The sequence below is a fragment of the Crocodylus porosus genome, unplaced genomic scaffold (genome assembly GCF_001723895.1).
Source record: "Crocodylus porosus isolate Cpor-Errol unplaced genomic scaffold, CroPor_comp1, whole genome shotgun sequence".
In the NCBI taxonomy this organism is placed as follows: Eukaryota; Metazoa; Chordata; order Crocodylia; family Crocodylidae; genus Crocodylus; species Crocodylus porosus.
In genome coordinates this window covers 83,051,777-83,071,824 of record NW_017728949.1, presented here as the reverse complement: position 1 = coordinate 83,071,824, position 20,048 = coordinate 83,051,777, and the positions used below count along the sequence as shown (strand labels likewise).

At 40.7% G+C, this 20,048-nt stretch overlaps 1 protein-coding gene across 3 annotated transcripts in view; it reads left to right on the top strand.

Moving 5' to 3' along the window:
- Window positions 1–20,048, top strand: part of ACVR1 (activin A receptor type 1) — a 110,547-nt gene that overhangs the window by 17,634 nt on the left and 72,865 nt on the right. Inside the window, exon 1 of one of the 3 annotated variants that reach the window (XM_019554140.1) lies at window positions 5,352–5,434. The exons of the other annotated variants lie outside the window; for them this stretch is intronic. The gene's annotated coding sequence lies outside the window, so the exon portion shown is untranslated. Of the gene's footprint in view, window positions 1–5,351; window positions 5,435–20,048 lie in introns of those variants that run through there. 3 annotated transcript variants of the gene reach the window in all.

Sequence of the window (20,048 nt, the reverse complement as noted above, 5' to 3'; positions counted from 1 at the left end):
TTGACCCCGGTACTCTTTCCTGCCATGGCGGGGGGTTGGACTAGATGATCTGCTCAGGTCGCTTCCGACCCTAGAAACTATGAAACTATGAAATGGTTCTCATACTGTGTACAGCACTCCTGTGTCTAGATTTCACATTTGTTAGAGAAATGCTCGGAGTAGGTAAAATTGAGAATAAAAAAACAGATTTTATTTTAAATAAATTATTTTTTCCCCTTTTACAAACCATACATGTGTTGAGGTTTAAACTATTCATATTCTTCATTTTTACTTTTGAAGTTTTAAAGAAAATTAAACCAAGATTGATGGAAGTCCCTGGCTAAATCTCCATAACCAGAGTTTGATGAAGTGCCAAATTTAGCTTTTGACTGTAGTAACCTCTTTCATATGCAGACCAGTGCTTTCTTAATTTCATTTCAGGTCAGTGAGTTCATTCATTGTTGAGAACTGGAGGTTGAAAAAGAAATACGAGATTTCCTGCTTTTTCCAATCTGTTGGTAATAAAGGTAGAATGAAGTGCGAGTAGATATGAGGTCTACTAGATTAAAGTATTTGAAAGACACAGTAACAAGAAACAAGGTCAATATAGCTAAAACTGTATTTAATAAATCAATTTATCAAAACATGTTTTGCATTTAAGACATTTTTAGCTTACCAGCACATTCAACCAGGCCTAATCTGCTAATAAGATTTTAAAATTATTTTTTATGCATTCTTATTGGTACTTCATTCCTAAATATAGCTACTATAATAAAATTTAAATATAAAACCCAGGGAACTGAATGTATTACGTTTTATTACATTTTTTAATGAATATGTATAGATACATTATATATTTTCTGGCACAAAGTGGCAAATCCAGTGTAAAGGCTATTGTTAGCTGAAAATGGTTATCATCTAGTGAAAATTATACTTTCTTTGGGGAAAATAACTACAAAGTACAAATGAAAAATAAGATTAGAATTGATTATATAAAGTGTGATTTTTATACTGGTGACTTATATCACCTTCAGTCAACTTGCCCTGGAAATGTTTAAAGAGTTATTGGAAATTAAAACAAAAAATTTGTCATATATAAGCATAAAACCTATTCCAGAAATTTCTTATTTTGGAAGACCTGGTAAGATTCTAAATAGCAGTTTGGTTAGCTGTCCTCTTAGTTGGTTTATTTACCTGACATTGCTAATAGTCACTCATAGACTGAATAGATTTCATAGATGTTAAGGTTGGAAGGGACCTTAGATCATAGAGTCTGACCCCCTGCCCTGGGTAGGAAAGAGTGCTGGGGTCAAGTGACCCCAGCCAGGTGCTTGTTCAGCCTCCTCTTGAAGACCTCCAAGGGAGAGCACCACCTCCCTTGGCAGCCCGTTCCAGATTCTGGTAACCCTTACCGTAAAGAAGTTCTTACTGATGTCTAACCTAAATCTGCTGTCCGTCAGTTTGTGGCTGTTGTTCCTAGTTACTCCAAGGGGTGCCCTGGTAAACAGAGCATCTCCTATTCCTTGCTGTTCCCCCTGAGAAATGTGTAGATGGCCACCAGATTCCCTCTCTTTCTCCCCTGGAGGCTGAAGAGATCCAGGTTCCTCAGCCTCTCCTTGTAGGACCTTACCTGTCAATAAGGCCTACTTTGCATTTCTTTTTCTTTATTGGATTTATATTAATGGATATATAATAATAAAGCACTCCATTTAACATTCTCCTGCATGGCCAGCACTAGCTCCTGTTCACACACACAGGCTGTGTCAGTGAGGGACAGCAAAAGTGCTGTTGCCTACAAGGGGAATTGCTCTAGTGGTAATTTTTCCAGCGTGTACCTCACTGCTAATGAATACATAATGTGAGAACACTGCATTTTGGTAGGCACTTATGTTCATTTCTACAAGAGCCTGACCCAAAATATACAACTTTCAAATAAATAAAAACAAAGTGAGTGTGGTTGTGATTCAAATAAATAAAGATAAGATAGTGAGGCTGTGATTTTTCTTTTCGGATGAAGCTATAGCAGCATGAGGGGAACAGTAAAACCATGAGAGACATGTATTTAGGTGCAGATTCTATGCAAGGTAGCTACGGACTGCCCTAGGAAGCTTCTTTTTAAAGTCATGGTGTAGGAAGCTGGGCTGGAAGACATGGGACTAGCATGTATAATTCTGCACAGAGCTGTTGCTGACAAACTACTTGGGTTTTTGTTGCCATAACGTAGTCAAACTTAATATCTAAATTGGTAATAACTTAATTGGTATTAAGCCAGTCCTGCTCCCACTGTCTCTTGGGATGCAAGGTTTCTATTTGGCATAGAAGTTCACTCTGAGGTTTATAATTCCCTTGCACTTTGCTGGTAGGAATGCTGACTCAGACAAGGATGCTGACATTTGAAGTACTGTATAGTTTAGACCTGTTTTTTATATGCTGGAGACAGTCTTAACAAGTGCTTCTTTTGACGCAGTTGCATTAGCAGCTATGCCTAGTGGAAAGTGTACAGGGCAAGAAAGTCATATCTACTCTTCATTCCACTGCCCTTTCATCCACACCTTGGTTGCGTCCAGGATTTGTGATGCCAGCTGTGAACAAAGAATTTCAAGGTCTTGGAGAGAGATCAGCATGAGAGGCTGAAATAGCTGGTGGTTGGAGGAAGGTCACTTGCCAAGGAGATCTGGAAGATAGCTGACATCCACAGAACTGTAAAGGCCAGAATTGTGAGCTTTTTGAAGTAATATCCTTGACACCAGCCTAGAATGAGGTCTTAATACAAGGTTTTAATGTTTGGGGCATACTGTGTTATAAACTTTCTTTCAGTCAGTTAGAGGTTTTTAAGCTTTGAAAACGGTAAGCTCTGAAAGACAGCACCAAAGGACTTTTCCACCAAAAATACAGATCCTGTATGATTTAACATTTACATCACGTTTCTTAAAAGGTTTCTTTTGTATTACTGTTTAATGGATGTCAGTCTCTGCTGCAAAGATCTTTACTTTAGTGTATAGCTAAACTGTTTGGCAAATAGTAGAAACTTTGGTCTTTTTCCAGAATACTAAGAATCAGATCCAGTCAGGCCTCAAAATTACTTCAGATTTATTCCAATTCTCACAGAAGCCCATGGAAGCTTAACATTGATGTTCTTATTAATTGAATCTTTCCCTTTACAAAGAGAACACCAGTGTTTGAAGCTAGTAGCTGAACAGGGCATGTAACTTTTTTTGTTTTTCCTGTTCAAGAAGACAGAGGATACGACTAGGGAATCATCTATCTTAAATCTTGTCCTGACCAATAGGGAAGAACTGATGGAGGTTGTGAAGGTGATGGGTAACTTGGCAGCTGGTGATCATGATGTGATAGAATTCCAGATCATGAGACACGGAAAGCATGAAATCAGCAAAATTAGGAGGATAGACTTCAAAAAGGTAGATTTCATCCAATTTCAGGAGTCAATAGGCATGATGCCATGAAGGATAAAAGCACCCAGGAGGGCTGGGAGCTTCTAAAGGGAAGCCCAACAAGAAACTGTCCCCACAAAATGGAATAAGAAGAATGATAATGAAAAGAAACTCAGGAGAGCAACATACAGCTGTGAGGCAACGGAAAAAGAAGAGATGATAAAAATGAAATGAAAATGTTCTCATTACAAGAAGGCTTGGAATAAGAATAAACAGGTGATTATGAGAAAACAGAAAAGATTAAAAGGAAGAAAGAAACTGATTCTTTTTTGTTTTTAAATAATAAATTCTGTGCCATGTAGCATATTGGGAAGCAAAATTGCAATAAGATGTCCATTAAAGGAAATTTCTTAGGCAAGTGCTGCATAGCTCTTCTAATTTGAAAAACGGTGAAATTTGCGAGTGAAACTGATGGTTCTTGTATGAAGAAATGCTGCTTAATGTCAATCTGTTTTAACTGACCACTTGCTGCAGTAATTGGTAACTTGTCACTGGGTTTCCCATTTTGCTAGTTCAGTTCTTGACCATCATGCATACTCTTTCTTTTCATGTTTCTAGCCAGGGCATACTTAGAATACTAGGTGGCTGTCCCCCATATGCTTTTTTAGAAAACTAGTGGTCCTCTGGCATGGGTCCTTATTGCTTCTTTTGGTAGGCCTATGCAAGAGGTTGAAACCTTGGTACACATGACTAATGTCTGTTTTGACTTCAGTAAATATTTCTCTCTCACACTCTGAAATACAACAAATTGCATTGCACAATTTGGGAAAATCTTTAGCAGAATATTTGACAGATTTTCAGTGAATAAGTCCACATTATTTGATAAACTCTTCAAGCTTGAAAGATATTTGAGTAACTTATTTGTTCATGTTTTTTCATCAATTGATGAATAATGGTAAAAAAGTTATTGGCAAATACCTTATTTGTTCAGCTCCTAATTTGCAGTTTCTGCTCCAGAGAGGCCTAACTTGAGAATACTGAGTATTTCTTTCATGGCAGATCAGAGATGTGCTGTCAGAGTTGTGTGGGATTCGAGGTCTGGAATATCAGGGACATTGCATGACATATGTTATGTTAACAAAGCTATGTGTGTAGGGAAGCTGTCACAGTGCCCTCTCCTCTTCATGCTGTAATGGCCTTAGTCAGTGCTTTGGGTCCTGTAGCTTCATATGCATCTATTTTTAAAATGAATATTCAAAATAAAAATGACTACTTAAGGTAATGGGTGTCTCCTGAGTAGTCACCGGGTAGATTTTAAATTTGTCTTTTTCTTTTGCTTTATGCAGACATGGTTATTTCTTAAGTGTCATATATTTGTTCTCATCATCACCATTATTATTATTATGGTATATATCTAGTGTCGAATTAACATTTGATATATAGAGTTGTTGCTTCCCAAACTTAACTGAAGTTGTCATGAGACATCTCTTTGAAGCTGATCTTCACAAAGCCCAAGTTTTGTTAACTAGTTGTACAGTGTAACGGTTGACATTGGTCCACTTGCAACACGATGGGTTCTGTTCAACAGGAATAGTTTAATTGGTTTCCACTGTGCATTACTTTAAAACTGCTTGTAGATATAGAAATCCTTGACATGTGTTTTCAGGAACAAACAAAACATATGCTTTATTCTGCTTTGGTCATTCAGCTTAGTTTTATGTGATTGTCAGCTGGAAAAAAAAACCCTGCATTTGGCAGCACTTCAACAGCAAAGCAGCTTCCTGCAGCCTAGGACTATAAACTGTATAATTTGTCCATGGAGGCCTATGCATTACAGAAATGAAAATTCCTTCTCTGACAGCATTCATTGCTTAGCACACAGCAATTTGGCTGTCAGAAACAGCTGGCACCGTAGGGTGGGACAATAGGAAGGGGGAGAGAAGGAAGTGCTTACTCAAAGCACCCACTGAGAGGATCAAGTTGCACAGTCTGTCATTAACAACAGACTGTACCATGATCTGAGATGCAGCTTTATGTCTGAGCAGGAGTCTGTGGCTCAGATAGTAGGTATTTTTACTGAACAGTGGTGGGGAGAAGTCCTTGCATTAAGTTATACTAAATATGGCCTGTGCCTATATGAAGTTATGCATTGAAGTGGAAGTAAGTTCTTTTTCAAGGTTAGGTGAAGTTTTACTTATTTCTTCTGTGGCATGGCAGGGGGGGAAGGGGAGGTCAAAAAGTTGTGAAAGTAATTCTTGGAGGGTTTGTCTTTTAAGCGTGTAGTTTTCAGTCTTTTAAGCCTGTAGTCTGGTAGCCAGTTACAAAAAACAGCAGATGTAACTATTAGTATTTAACCTATCAAAGTCAACTGAGCAACAGTGGGGGGAAAAAAATCTCTATCTTTTCAGTATGTCATGTGTGCCCCCCTCCCCTCCCCGCCTGCCCCCACAACAGAACAGTATTTCACTCTTGATTTCTGTGTACCTACAGCTTGGCTTTGTTTCCTCTATATTGATTCTCATGATTCATTGAACATGATCTAAGTAAAAAGCATACTTAAATGATAGTGGAGACAGCTGTCTGTTAAAGTAGGACATTTATACGTGGTGTAAGGGCGCCAGATTCTTTTTTTTCCCTTGACTTTTCTGTTGTAATGTGTGTACACACTAGCAATATTTCATTAAAGGTTTATTTTCTTTTATAAAGCACCTGTGTCTTGCCTTTATGTGATGTTTAAAGAACTGTATTTTTGTTATTGCAAACTTCAGTGTCATTTTTGGCTTTTGAAGGGCCAACTATTGTGTCTGTGGTTATCTTGCTTGTTGCATTTTTTAAGTTGAAAGGATTTTACAGTGTGTTCCAGAGTCCCTGTCAAAAATGTGCAGAGGAAAGAAAAGCCTGAGTTTCCCCCGCCAAGCTAGCTGGTTGACTAGCTAGCAGGACTGTTTAAAATGTACGTATGGGGAATTTGGATAAAGACAGAAACTTTACAATACCCTGGAAACTGATGTGTGGCTTTTTCCTGTTTTAATCTGTTGTACTTTGTATGACAGAGGCTGAAGTTCCAGATGTTGTTTTGGATTAAAGATAGTGGATGGAAAAATAAGCTTTCTTTAATAATAGTGTCAGACTGGCTGGTTCTGTATTGACAGCAAAATGGAGAGATAAGAACTCTTTTAGTGGAGCATAGTGCCTAAAGTAACCAATAAAACAATGCTGTTTTCATATTGGCACTGATCAATGCCAACTGCAAGAGGAGACAGCTGCAGAGACTGACAAGTATTAGCATAAAAACTAAATGTTAACTTATGTGAGGAGGTGTGGGGTTTTTGTTATTGGTGTATACATGATTTTCTTAAAAGTTATTCTTTAATACCCTGTGGAAAGAAAACATTACATTTAAATTTTATAGTGTTGCATTGAGGGCTGTGGTGAGAAGAAGCAGGGGATAGAGGAATTTAAAATGCATTCTCCGATGGTTTCTATTTGTAGTCTGTTAGCACCATATTTTGTACCGGTCTCTAGTGTGATTTGGTTTATTTCCATCCCACTCTTCCCTTCAAACGATTTCTCAGATCTTTTAGAAAGATTCCTTTTAATGGTATCTGCAATTCTGTTCATTTCCTCATTTTAATCTCAGTTACATTCTTCTCCCAAGTCGTAGCAAATCTGACAAACAATGATTGCAGCTTTTCCGTTCAGTAGAATGCCTTCTCCTTCCTTCTCATCAGTATCTGATAAATTACTGTGCTGTTTTAGCAAAACTGGCTTCCTCCAGATTCCCTGACCTTGGAAAGCAGCTGTTCCAACAGTAAGTATTTCACGTATGCTGATCCATGGCATAATACTGAAAGTTACAGGATGTAGAACCAGCCAACTTCATGCTGTATAGAGCTAAGCAATTATTATCCTTCAGCATCTAAATCAGTGGTTCTCAGCTAGCACGCCACAAGATCTTTTCAAGGGTGATGTGGGGAGCCACACAATGTTAGCATGCCTCACTGTGCTAACATGATTCACAAAGTAAAACCACAGATTTCATGTAGAAATTCATAAAGTTAAAAATATTCTGACCACTTGAGTCTTTTTGAGTTCTTTGCACCAGAAGAATTGTTCTATTATTTTTTTTTGTAATCAAAAAACAAGTGTAAGCTAAGAACTGGCATTTTCTGACATTTGTGATTTAAATCTCACAAAATTGAAAACCACTGATCTAAACACTTGTCTGTGTTTAACTGCTGCTGCTTGCAGTTGGGTTTAACAGTCTAAGCAGATTTATTAATCAGAAACAAGTTTGTTTTGTGTTATTGAGTTTCTTGACACTTTCTCTTTGTTTTTATTCTCTTTTTCTCTGTTGTCAGGAAATGGCAATTGAGTATTGTGGACACAGTAGCTTAGATTTTGAGCCAAGCCTAGTTGTTTTCAATCTGATTTTGGCCTGTTTAGCTCAGTTTTGGGTGGATGGTGGGTTTTTTTTTTTTGTTTTTTTTTTAGCTGGAAATTTTTAGATGCATCATCTAGGTTGGGGCTCCCTGGACTTCTAAAAGACTTGACATTCTTCCAGCTGAAGCTAAGAATTCGTGGTCAACTTGAGCCTTTTTAGATAGAAAAGGCTTCTCTCGTAGCAGTAGACACCTCTGTTGCATTACTTCAACCCCGATGTGCGGCATTATTAATGTTTCCTGTTAACTCATACGCTTGGTCTGCAGTTTAAGTTTGGGGTCAGAGTTAGAGAACAGAATGTTTAGTTCTCTGTTTTTCTCCTTTTAAGCAGGTGGGGCTCTGGAGTGTAATACTTGGAAATGCCTGCCTGTGGCTGGATAGGCAGAGTAAGGCATGGTGCAGAGATAGATTGCTTCTGTCTTGCTAACAGCTGACGGAACAGGTCTCCCCACTGTACTGCAAGAAGGTTGAAACTCCCCCATAAGTATTTGTGGATATATTTAAAACAGTCTTGCCAAATCTTTGTCAGAGTGCTCAATTAAATTATTAGTTAAGGTAAGGGTTATGGAGGTATTCTCAGCCTAGTGAAACTCCTCAACTGGAGGTTTGTGGAGTGGGAGGAGACCTAGAGTATAGCTATTATATGATGCCCAAATTTATATATACAATTTATTCAACCTGTTATGGCTGTATGCATCAGTTTTTTGGGGGGGGAGAAAAAAATCTCTGACTTGCTGGTTTTTTTCTGCCTTTGTTTCTTTGTTTTCCATGTACTCTGTTCTTCTCCTTTTTCTGCTCCGTCTACTCCCTGTTTGACTCTCTTCCGTCCTTCCTGTGGCAGCTCCCGATCCAGTTGTGGGTTTAACTTTATCTTTTCTTATCTCATTCTGGAGAGCTAATAGACCCTACATTTTGGTACTAGTCCTGCTTCAGCTTCTAAGGAGCATAGACCCAGTATTTTTCATATAACCATAGAAAATTAGGGTTGGAAGAGCCCTCAGGAGGTCATCTAGTCAAACCCTCTGCACAAAGGAGGATCTATACCCAACTAGATCATCCTAGCCAAGGCTTTTGTCTAGGCAGCTCTTAAAAACCGCCAAGACCGAGATTCCACAACCTCTTTGGGTAGCCTGCTTAAAAAAATAAGGGTTTTACTACCCATGTAGTGAGAGAGATTTTCCTAATATCCAACCTAAACTTCCCTTGCTTGCAGCTTCATACCATTGTTCCTTGTTCTGTCATCTTCCACCACTAAGAGTAGTCTAGCTCCATCCTCTCTGAAACCCCCCTTCAGGTAGTTGAAGGTTGCTATTAAATCCCCCCTCAGTCTTTTCTTCTCCAGACTAAATAAGCCCAGTTCCCTCAGCCTCTGCTCAGAAGTCATGTCCCTCAACCCCCTGTGCATTTTTGTTGCCCTCTGCTAGACTTTCTCCAATGTTTTCTGTAGTGGGGGGCCCAAAACTGGGCACAGTACTCCAGAAGTGGCATTGCCAGTTCCGAATAGAGGGGAATGATCACTTCTTTTGGTTTGCTGTTAATGCTTCTACTAATGCAGCCCAGCATGCTGTTAGCTGCCTTCACAACAGGGGTACACTGTTTGCTCATATTCAGCTTATTACCCACTGTAATCCCCAGGTTCCTTTCTGTAGAGCTGCTGCTTAGTCAGTTGGTCCCCAGCCTATACCAGTGCATGGGATTGTTCTGTTTCAAGCGTACGACTTTGATAAAGTCAGGGTATGCCATGTCCACTGTTCTTCCCCAATTCACAGAGCCAGTCATCTCATCATAGAAGCCAGTCGAGTTGGTCAGGCATGACTTGCCCTTGGTAAATCCATGCTGACTGTTCCTGATCACTTTTCTTCTCCTCCAAGTGTTTAAAAATGGATGCCATGAGGACATGCTCCGTAAGTTTTCCATGGACTGAGGTGAGGCTGACTGGTCTGTAGTTCCCCAGATTCTTCTTCTTTCCTTTTTAGAGTGGGCATTATATTTGCCCTTTCCAGTTGTCTGGGACCTCTCCTGACTGCCCTGAGTTTTCAAAGATAATGGCTGGTGGCTCTGCAGTTACATTGGCCAACTCCTTCAGCACCCTTGGATGTTTTCTGTCCAGCCCATGGACTTGTATGTGTCTAGCTTGTATAGGTCCAGCTTTTTCAAAATAGTCCCTAACCTGTTCTTTCACTTATTTGGCTGTTCACCTCAGTGTTGCCAGGTGTAGTAGTTTGGGAGCTGACCTTGCCTGTGAAGACTGAGGTAAAAGGCACTGAGTACTTTCAGCCTTTTCCGCATGGTCTGTTACTAGGTTGCCTCCCCCAGTCACTAAGTGACCAACACGTTCTCTGATCTTTTGTTGCTGACATAGTTGTAGAAACCAGTCTTGTTACCATTCACATCCCAGATCTGAGATGTCACAGAAGGATTACCAGAGTCATCTAGCCCTGACTTCTAACATAATTTAAAGCTCTCTTCACTAGTTTAGGGAGCCTGTCTGCAAAAATGCCCTTCCCTGTCTTCGTCTGATAGATCCTGTAACTTTCTAGCAATCCTTCTTCTGGAACAACATTTCATGTTTGAAGAAGTCAAAGCCCCATTGGCTACACCGTCTGTGCAGCCATGCATTGATCTGCAGGATGCATCCTCTCCTGCTTGGGTCCTTCCCCATTACCAGAGGGATTGAGGAGAACACCACCTGAGTCCCTCCCTGTCCCCTTCACCCTTGTATCCAGAGCCCTGTAGTCACTTTTGATCTGTTCAGGGTCACCCCTGGCAGTATCATTGGTATTGGTGCCTACATGGATGAGCAGCATGGAAAAGTAGTCAAGGCCAGATGAGTTTTAGTAATTCTTCTGTGACATCTTGGATCTGGGCTCCGAGCATGCAGCAGACCTCCCAAGACAACAGGTCAGGCCATCAGATGGATGCCTCTCTCCCCCCGCAGAAGGGGGTTTCCAACTACCACCACCTCTTGCTTTTTCTTGGTGGCAGTAGTCTATCCCAAATTTGGGGATGCCTAGCCTGGTGTCTTCCACCAATGGTATGTGCTTCCCCTCTTCTGTTGCTAGGGCTCCATTATGTGTTCTCCACGGAAACAGCTTTAGGCAGAGATGAAGACTTCTGCTTACTATCAGAGGTCGCAAGCTTCTACCTTCCATCTTTCCGGGAGTCCGTTTCCCTTCCTTCTCTATCACGGCTTCCCTCCACAGTCCTAGGGAACTCCTCCAGTGCAGAGCTGATGAACTCCTCGTGGTGGAGGATGCTTCGGAACCTGCCACCTTCTCCTGTAGCTCTGTCTGCTCCCTGAGGGACACCACCAGGATGCACCACTTACATTGCAGACACTCCCCCACCTGGCTGTCGCTGGAAGGAACCTGAAAGCAGCAGTCTCCACAGTGCCAAACTAGGACCTGGGCAAAAGTCTTGATGGTGAGCAGCCCTGACTGGACAGACACCTTACTTTTGGATTCTAGTTAAACAAGGGTTTTACATATTGGCTAAACTGAGTTTTAACTAACACTAAATATCTGTAAGTTAGTTACTCTTGATCAAAGAAAGAGCTTAACTTAAAGCACTGGTCTCCAACCTTTTTAGGTCGGAGATCACTTTTGGAATGCGTGCAGGTGGTCAGCCCCCGCAGCTCAGGATCTACTTCAAGAGGCTCTGGGATTGGTTGGTGACCCCTGACTTAAAGGATGCCCTTCAAAGAAGGGGGTGGCACACTGGCTGGCAAACTGACTTGCAAACTGCTTGCAGATTGCCCTGTTTGTTGTCCCTGGTCATTTGGGGAATCTCCTCTTATACTAGGGGTGGGTAATTATTTCAGCTGGAGGGACACTTAATGAGGTTTGGTGAGCTGTTGAGGGCCATACACAAAAGTAATGGTGTAGATATTTTAACAGATTATAGATAAGAAACAAACTGTATCTTAAAAATCAAACATCTCCTATAAAATATTTAAAAAAATAATTTCTGTCTTTATTTTGTTTTTTTTTGAGTAGTGTATATAGAGGTGATTGCATAATAGCTCAAAACAAAGTTTTACTTTTATATATTGAAAATTAGGTTAAAGAAAAAAAGAAACTTAGAGGGAAGAATAAAGCCTCTGATGTGCATTAACCAGAGAATCAAAGTCAGCCATGGGCTCCCAAGCCGCAGGCAGGCAATGTCACTGGCTTAGCCCGAGTGGGAGTGCTAGGCCTGAATGCAGCTTGCCTGGGGTCTGCTAACTGGAGCTGGGCAGGTGGGTAGGGCTTCTTCCATCCAGCATCCCCCACGGGGCCAGCAGAAGCCAGAGCTGCCAGGACCCAAGTGTGGCTTGCCCAGGGCCTGGTGCACAGTGCCAGGTGAGGCTGCTTCCACCCAGTGGGTCCCATGGTGCCAGCAGGGACTGCAGTTGCTGCCTGCCCGCAGGCTGGATAGAATGAAATGGCGGTCAGATATGGCCCACAGGCTGTATTTTGCCCACACCTTTTATAACCACCTGGGCCTGGACTGCTTTGACACGGGCAGCAGTCGTCCAGCTAGCAGTATTCCCAGCTGCTCAGAGCACAAGCTCAAATACACAGCCCACCAAACAAACAGTTATCAAGCCAAACACATGGGCAACCCTGGCTCATTTTCTCCCCAGAGCAGGATCCAGTGCCTGGTGTTTGTCTCCTCTTCCTCTTCTCCTTCCTCTTTTGCTTCTAGTGAACTGCTTGCAAACTGCCCTGTTTATTGCCCCTGTTTGCTCCCTCCCTGATGGCTTGGGGGATATGCTTTTATAGCTTCCCAGGTCTGACTTCACCCCCTTGTCACATTTTTCATCAGACACGGACGGTTCCAAGTGTTGATCCTCCTCTGTGTATCCCTGTTAGAAGATCACAAGGGATCCTCTTGAGTTCCTGCAGGACCACTACTTGGACAGGGAGACTGATCTCAGTCCTGGGGACCCTTTCAGTGTGAACCGGCTATGTACTGTGTGTCTGACAATGAAAACACAAAAGGCATGATTATAATTCTGCCTTGCTTTATTATTGAGTACTGGTATAATACATTAGTATTAGCTGGAATCCCTGTTATTAGCCTGGGATGTGCTAAGATTAACGAGGCAGGAGCAGATATCTTCATCTGGACCTCTTCCTTCAGTGCCTGTCAAAGTAGAGTTGGGATTACTGCAATCTCTACTGATTTCAAAAGTATCACTTCTGTCTTGTGCATCTGCAATTAGTGGCAATGTCTTACACTCCTACTTACCAAGGATTTATTGTCCTTTATAAAGCTTGGAGAGCAGTTCAAGACTTTTTTGCATTACTCTAGTACAGAGGTCTGCAACCTACAACTTGTAAACCCTGAATGGCTACAGCAATTCTGTGGGAGGTTGGTACTGCAGGGGGGAGTGATGGTGACACTGTAGCCTGCTGCACCAAAAGGTTGGTGAAGCCTGCTCTAGTAAATTGGTTTATCAACAAAATATGTCTTGGCATCCCTTGCCATCAGGACTACTGCCACCCCCTTCAGTAATTAATGGCCATATTGGAGCCCATGTGACTCATCAGTACAGATGGCTACCTTCTAGAACCAAGCGACCAAGTCTTCATTTCCTAAAGATCAAACTGCTTAGTAGGTCCTAGTAGAGAAAGCATTCCCATACCAAGATAACTGGCTTGTGAAAGGTGCCTACTTCTGCCAGGTGCAGTGGTTGCTGAATGCAGTCCTAGATGTGTTCTAAGCTCTGGGACTCTTGGAAAATGCAGAAAAGAGTTTAATTTTTGGTTTAATTACTGGAGTCTGAGATGTGGTATCTGCTTTCCTTCCTTTGGATTTTGATATTTCAGTGCTTTGATCTTCAGTAGCAAAGTGGAATGGTGCACCTTTTGCTATACTGTATAAGGATAGGTAGGGCATGTGTGCAGGCCAGTTGCATACTACAGACAAAATCTCCAATCTTGCATATGTGGAAGACACCTGGGGACATTGTATTTTGAAGAACTCCAGTTACTGAACTGGTTGAGTAATCTTTCTCTTCCATCAAAACCATTAGCATTATTATTTTTTTAATTGGACTACTCGTATTTTGCTAACGCCAAGCTTTTGTGATGCATTTGACACCCCTGTTCTTACGCTTCTCATAGACAATATTACTAATCTAAAATTAACATCCTACTTCACCTGTTTGGTGTCTGAGTATGATCTTACTGCACTCTGCATGCCCCCCGTCCGCATAAACCCAAAAAAAAAAAAAACCCAAAAAGCTGTGAATACAGAGGATCAGTGGGTCCTCCTCTTCTTGGCTTCTTTTTCATCACTTTGTCTTAAAGATGAAATACCAGATGCCTAACCAAAAGATGGCAGGGGGTCGGACTCGATCTGTTGAGGTCCCTTCTGACCCTATCATCTGTGAATCTGTGAATCTATTCTATATTGTTATAGAATATGGAAACCTGATCAACAATTGTGCTGCTGTTCTAGCTATTATGTGTAGACAGAACAATAAAAAGGAAATAAAAGAAGTTGTAGCATCTCTATCCCTGGGAATTTTCAGGAACAGGTTGAAGTTGGACAGATATCTGGCTAGGATGGTTTAATCAGGGATGATCTAGCCTTGAGCAGAGGGCTGGACATAGATGACTTTTGTGAGGTCCCTTCCAGACCTACTTTCCTATGATCTTATGAATGTTGGCAGTTATTCTAAAGTAGGAGTATGAAATGTATGGCCTGTGGGCTGGGTTTCACCTGTGGAGCTGTTGTCTGACCAGTGGGGCTCCCAGAAGGGTTGAGAATTTGGGGCTCACCCCACTTCTGCTGCTGCTGCCACCCTTACTACCATATCTAGCTGGTGAGGAGCCCCTCAGTCTTGGATCAGGCCCAGGGACTGGTTGAGTTTGATACCCCTGTTCTAAAAGAAACTGAGGCAAGCAGGGGGTGGAGGAAAAGTAATGGGAGGACAATTTACAGAAGTGTGTGGTTGACCTATGTTGACAAAAGAGCTGAAAAGACAAAGAGAATAAGAACTTAAGTACTAGTCCTGAATTTTGGCTAGGAAACGGTGATCAGAGTTTGATAAGAACAGTTCCAGAGATGGGAATGGATTGTAGTGTTTCCAGGGCTGTGTGGGAAGAATTATTAGTAGGTTAGCTGGTGGAAGACTTTATTAACTCTGGTGTTTTACAAAATTTGTGATGCGTTGGAAAAACACATCCTTACATTAGAAAACTCAGCAGCTAAACTTACTGTTTCAGACTGTCCATAATTTGTAAAAGCAAGCTATGAATTGCATTAATCTCACAACCATAATTGACCTTTAAATGTTGTTCTATTTTTAAACATATAATCTTGCTAGTTAAATTGAGTGCTTTTTTTTTTGCGTCTTGCTGTAGTACCATCAAAGGCCAATTAAACTTGCAGAATCTCATTAATGAATGGTGGAAGTGGGAAGAGTGCCTATGTGCTATTCTTGGTACAGAATGGTTAACAAACCTATAGTTGCACTGGGCAGCAGGAATAGGCTCCACTATGTTAGATTGGGGTTTGATTTTGCCCAGAATTCATATACAACAAAAGGTTTTGTTGAGATGGTTTGTCCCTGTCCAGAAAGGCCAGATCAAACTGCATTGTCAAGTCTATCATATTGTGACACCATCTTCCAAAGAGTATGCCTTCTTTGTATAGAAGAGTTTTATTTTTCCTCTCTGGATAATTAACTATATTTTAGTTTTTTTGTATTTTAAGCGTTCAGATAATTTAAAAAACATTTTTGAAGGAATACAGTTCCTATGTGACATGTCCATTCACCCTAATGTTTCACTGTAGACAAGTGATAAGGAAAAGATTTTTAATCTTATTACAAAAAAATACCTTTTTATTTAACACCTGTTAAACTTTCATGTAATATATAGCTGACATACTGTAGAAACAAAAATTGATAAAATGTTAAAGAAAAACAACTACCTTCAAACCTCTCTTTCAACTCTTTCAGACTTTTTAACTCTTTCAAACTTGAGGCAAATCAATGCCTAAAAAAACCACACCAACAAAAACACAAGCCTAAGCCTTCCTAGCCACCTCCACTTATTATGAAGAAGCTAAGGAAAAAAAAAAAAAGGTAACAGTCAAAATTTGAACACTCCTTTTTAAATTGCCTTCTTGAATAATAAATAGCACAACCTCATTTCATAATATTTATTAAAGACCATTTTCCTGTGCACATGGAACTTAACCCTGAACTTCTTTCTTTTGCAATAGCTCATGTGGTGTTTCATGCTCCTGCCCTGCTCTTTTCTGTGTTTGGTGGATATGGTTTAATGAGCAGCTGTGCATTTGCTGAGTCACTAATTATTTGGTTCTGCCATAGCAGTGAGGTGGGCAAAAACACATTTCAAGCTGAGTTGTGTGAAAATTCCATTAATCACATTCTAGTTAGCAGGCTTGGGGTGATGGGAAGGAAGCAAAAGTATTCTTGTGTATGAATGTTTATAATGGTTTTCTCTTTATTGGTTTAGTAGGTAATTTGATTGCTGTTTAACATATTAGATCTTGTGAAAATAATTATAGAGATTCAGCTTTACACTGGCAGGCAAAATCCTGCTGTGATTATTGATGTGCAAATGAAGTTAGTTTCTGGTGGTGAAGTATTTTAAATAGATAAGGGGTCATTGAAAAACTTCTGTTGGCAATGACAGAGTGCTTGAAGTAGCATTCCATGAATTCATTTACTAAGTATTCAGTTTTAAATGCTCCAACATGATAACATCAGAGGCTGAAAATAAGAGACATTTGCACCTTTTAAGGTCCATGCATGTGTGAAAATGGCAGAACTAAAAACAAGCCAGACACTGCTTAATTAGTACATCTGTAGGATCTAGACTTCCACAGGCTGTTTTGCAAGGGGGGAGGTGACTTTTGAAATATAGGTCTCTAAATAGGATGCATGTATTTGTCAGATAAGTGGATTTCACAGGTTCTCTTGTATGCCCTCTGCTAAACTGAGCTTCTCTCTAATATTATGTAACGTGTTTACTCTGGCAAAATGACAATGCAGGCAGAACCTTGGTTGAAAGGAAGATGTCTTAGTTTTTCTAAACATTACCTTTGAAATGAGTTTAAAGCTTTTAATGTCCTGTTTTGATTTGTAAGAACAACATACTGTTTGCAAACACGTAATGGTTTGATCTTAAATTAGTTCTTGTAACTTTGTAAGATCATTTTATTGGAAGAATTTTTGCAATGTATTTTCTGAAGTAAATCTGCACCCAGGGGAGGACAACAAAGACTTCGTGAATTCAGGAGGGCAAAAGTATCTAATCTGTAAAACTTCCTGTGTACATATGGCTGTATAAATGTGGTTTCCTTTTACACATTAAGTAGCTTGGCCAGAAAGGGGTGGGGAATGTGGCGGGGGTTAACCTTAAAATTTCATCTATTTGGTAACAAACTCAACATTCCTAAAATGGATACAACCCTACCTATTTTTATGTAAAGGCTGTTTAAAAATGTCACTGTGATCTTCTGTGACTTTCCTGTTGGTATGCTGGTAGAGGGCAAAAACTCAATCCTTACTTTTCTTTTTCCTGTCTTCACTTGAGAGATGCAATCAATATTGTACCAACCATTTTAGATCCTAATTTTGAAAACCCCATAAACTGTCACAAGCTGCCAGTTAATCCCCAAATATTTTTGATTAAGTGCTACATATTTAGTGGTATTACTACCAGTGTAAAATCTTGGGAAAAAAATACTGCTAGATACATCTGGGTCACGTTTCAAGTTTAAAATTGCTACTGCATACCTCTAAATTTTGAAAATAGTTTTTAGTACGTTGGTTATTTTCACATGCGTTTTTCATGTGAAAAAAGGCAACGATTCGTCCTAGCTAACTCATGTGATTGTCTTCTGTTAAGTGTACAAGCGTCAACAATGGCCAAAATGAGTTTAATCTGTTAAACATGTCTCCTGAAGTTCTTTGTTGAGATCTTAAAAAGCATGGACTTGATGCTATAGATCAGTGGTTCTCAACCAGGGCACCATGGCATCCTGGGGTGTCTTGAGGTGTTTTCAAGGGTGCCACAACTTGTAGCATTGTTAGGAGGAGACAGTATCCAAGAAAATTATTTATCTTGTAACAGCAACCTAGCCCCACACTGCAGTGTGCTACCCATCCTTGGGAGCAGTGTCTGGGCATCGCATTTTATAGTATGTTTTTTGCAACAAAGTTTTTGCAAGCTTAGTTAAGTATCTTTTTTGTATTCAGAGTACATTTACCTTAATAAGGTTCTAAAATATGTGGGAAGCAAACAGTAGTAAGTGTTTTCACTTAGTTATTTACCCCAGGCACAGAATAAGAGACAAAGCCAGTACATGCTCACATGTCTGTCTGACTTCTGCATGCTTGCAGATGTGTATTGGTTCCCCATACCAATGGTAGTTAGTCATCTCACTGGCTCTGACTTCTCAGAAGTGCTCATATAGCTTTCACAGTATTGTGCTCTTAGAGATGCCATGACCTGTGAACCAGAGCAATTAAACTATTGATCAGTTTTTAAGAAGTGCCATTTTGTGTAAAGGGAGAAGATTCCACAGTCTCTACTTCTCTTTTTGTATGGCAGTATTTGCCCCTGTCTTGAGCAAAATGTTGTCAGTCCTTGGATGATTTCATTGTCTGTTGAAAGCAGTAAGCCATATATAAGGATAGCTTTAGAAGGCACAAGTTCCTCACTAGAAAATTAAGCCTGAGTGAAAAGTACTGCCCCACCTCTTTCAAAGTTGCACCCATTTTTAACTGTCCATCTTTGCTTCACCTGTAAACCAGTTCTTTCCTTCCTCTTAAGCCACACCAATTTGTTTTGCTACTCAAAGATAAGATTTTGAACTCATGTACAAAGCAGTTAATACTGAACTAGATAATGAATGTTTGGGCTCCTTCAGCTTCTTCCTCCTTTTTAAAGGAGATCCTGTACTCTGTGATTGTAGCCTGCTTGTCTTTTTCCCTTCCCCTCTCTTGAAAGCAGTCTGTGTTTCTTGTTCAACTTTGTTCTTTTTCTGCTCCTTTGTCTCAAAAAAAAAAAAAAAAAAAAAAGGAGGCACTGGCATCCTGCCTCCGTTCAGCCCATTTGCCCAGGCAAAAGTTTGTCTCCTCCTGAGTGAGTGGGTTTTTCAAACCTTGTGTATGGTTCTCGTCTATCCTCACATGCTGTGTAATTTTTGTAATTGCTGTGTCAGTTGGAGAGCTGTGGGTGACAGCATAAGCAATAAATGTATGCTAACTTGATGCCAGCAGGGAGACCAAACAGGATTTTATTTAAACAGTTGATTATTGTACATGGTTGTCTTAACCTAGATAGTTAGAACTGGAAAAGCTGTTATGAACAAGACTTTGATTTACACTTAATTTCTTGGGAAGTTAGGTTCTTATGGGGGATGCGGTTTCTTGCCTGGAAGAGTTCAGTTTAGTATCTCTTTCTCAAAATTTTGACAGGGAGGAACCCAGAGCATCAAGCAGTTTGCTAGGACCTAAACTGTTGAGACAGAGCTTTTAGCTTAAGGGTAGGCAATTATTTTGGCTGGACAGTCACTTAAAGTTTTGTTGAGCTGCTGAGAACCATGCACATAAAATCTTTCAGAAGATATTTTAACAAATTATAGGCTAAACCCCCCCAAATCGTACATTAAAAATATATATATAAAATATTATAATTTTGTTTCAAATAATCATTTCTGACCTGATTTATGTATTTTTGAGTAATGCATATAAAGGTGATTGCGTAATAGCTGAGAATAAAGTCTTACTTTTGTATATAGATTGTGGCGGGGGGGGGGCTGCCTATGGAGCTGGCCAAGGTTTGGGGGAGTGGCGGGAGTGTGTGCAACAGTTTGCCTGGTCAGTGTGGTCTGTGCCCCTCCTTGCCCCTCCAGTCTGGCCTGTGGCTACCTCTGCAGCCCTCTGTACGGGGCTGAGCCCCACCTGCTTCTGCCTGAGGCAGCTTGTGCCCCGCTGGCCCCAGCCCTGATGGGGATGCTTCTGGTGCTTGGCTTTCCTTGCCTCCAGCAGCTCCTCCTCCTGCTTGACAGGGTGGGTAGAAGGTGTCCCGGAATTGGAGCTAGAGTCCCATGCACTAGGGCAGGAACCACCCAGGTGCAGCTTCCCCCTTGCTTGGAACAGTGCAGCATAGATTCATAGACGCTAGGGTCGGAAGGGACCTCAATAGATCATCGAGTCCGACCCCCTGCATAAGCAGGAAAGAGTGCTGGGCCTACATTACC